Below are 2,500 nucleotides of genomic sequence, written 5' to 3' on the forward strand. Positions count from 1 at the left end.
GTATATTAATATATATATATATATATGTTTGCATACTGTGTATATTTATTATGTGTATATTAATATATATATATGTGTGTTTGCATACTGTGTATATTTATTATGAGTATATTAATATATATATATATATGTGTGTGTGCATACTGTGTATATTTATTATGAGTATATTAATATATATATATACATGTTTGCATACTGTGTATATTTATTATGTGTATATTAATATATATATATGTGTGTTTGCATACTGTGTATATTTATTATGAGTATATTAATATATATATATGTGTGTGTGCATACTGTGTATATTTATTATGAGTATATTAATATATATATATATATATATGTTTGCATACTGTGTATATTTATTATGAGTATATTAATATATATATATATGTGTGTGTGCATACTGTGTATATTTATTATGAGTATATTAATATATATATATATATATATGTTTGCATACTGTGTATATTTATTATGAGTATATTAATATATATATATGTGTGTGTGCATACTGTGTATATTTATTATGAGTATATTAATATATATATATATATGTTTGCATACTGTGTATATTTATTATGAGTATATTAATATATATATATGTGTGTGTGCATACTGTGTATATTTATTATGAGTATATTAATATATATATATATATATATATGTTTGCATACTGTGTATATTTATTATGTGTATATTAATATATATATATATGTGTGTGTGCATACTGTGTATATTTATTATGAGTATATTAATATATATATATATATGTTTGCATACTGTGTATATTTATTATGAGTATATTAATATATATATATGTGTGTGTGCATACTGTGTATATTTATTATGAGTATATTAATATATATATATATATGTGTGTTTGCATACTGTGTATATTTATTATGTGTATATTAATATATATATATATGTGTGTGTGCATACTGTGTATATTTATTATGTGTATATTAATATATATATATATATGTTTGCATACTGTGTATATTTATTATGAGTATATTAATATATATATATGTGTGTGTGCATACTGTGTATATTTATTATGAGTATATTAATATATATATATATGTGTGTTTGCATACTGTGTATATTTATTATGTGTATATTAATATATATATATGTGTGTGTGTGTCACAGAATGGCCCGTCTTCACCTTCACTGATCACTTTCACCTGTTCCTCATTAATCATCATGCTCACCTGATCATCGTCACCGTCATCATCCTGCACTCATAAAAGCACTTCCCTCAGCTCACTTGATCGTCCGATCTTGAAGTAAAGTAACATGCTGTTGTGACTACAAGGAAAGACCTCGTACGAAGCGCTTGGCTGAGTATTCTACCTGAAATTCCCTACCTGTCTTACTTACCTTCTGCCCTGTTCCTCTTCATCCTCTTCACCCTCAGGATCCAGCTCCTGGCGAAAGCCATCTTCCCCAAGCGCTCGGATACTCCTGTTTACTACGGACCTGCAAGGAAAGAAGGGACGGTTAGAATCCTTGACGAACGATCACAAAGCTCACGGAGAATCACTACTCACCCATTTCCACGTCTTCCACCATTGCTGTGTGTTCACCAAACCTGTCAATAAACTTTGTCACTTGAACCACTTACCTTTGTGTCCGACAGTCCCATTACAGAAGATCGGACCTTTAACCGAAGATGAGGTTGGAGATTGCCTCCATAAACGTGCGGCCCAGGGAAGAGGATAACCTCACTGGAGGATGTATCATCTTCCTCTTCCAAAATGGCAGAAGTGTGGAGGAGTATACGGAGGAGTTCCTCGCCTCCAGTTACCGGGCCCTGTGCAGCGATGTCACTTTGATGGAGGGATTTAGAGTTGGACTGGAGGAGGAAATCCGGAGTCTTATGCCACACAGCGATCCCTACTGGTCTCTAGAGCAGTACGTAAACTTCGCCTTATGGATTGCGGGATCTTCTTATGATGTCGGCGAAATGGAGGATGTGCCACCTACTGATCCCAGTCCCGTGGCTGCCGCCTTTTCAAGTCCATCACCCGCAACGAGGCCCGTTTACCCACGAACCCGGAAGAGGGTTTCCAATAGTGCTGATCTGAGGGCGAGTGTATTGGATCCATCAGGAATATCTGTTAGGTCAGCGCTGAAGTCCTTTTCCCTTGTCACAGGCAAACGGCCTCCGGTTGCTATGTTTGCTCCTCCACCTCCCGAGTCAGCAAGGATGATTCAACAGCCCACTCACACTCAGGCTCCGCCAACACAGAACGAGGGGCTAATGGATGAGGCTCTTCCTCCGGAGTTCTCGGCTCCCGTTCTTTCTCCCATGTCTTCTCGCCAGTGCCTTCCATTGCCCACTCCTCGTCTGTGCCCACCTATTCCTACACCTCGCAAGAGCCCACCTGAAGCTCCGCTGGTCCCGCCCAGCTCGCCTTCGTCTCCGCTGGTCCCGTCCGGCCCACCTGAGTTCCCGCTGGTCCCGTCCGGCCCACCTGAGTTCCCG

The sequence above is a fragment of the Barbus barbus genome (genome assembly GCF_936440315.1).
Source record: "Barbus barbus genome assembly, chromosome: 19".
In the NCBI taxonomy this organism is placed as follows: Eukaryota; Metazoa; Chordata; class Actinopteri; order Cypriniformes; family Cyprinidae; genus Barbus; species Barbus barbus.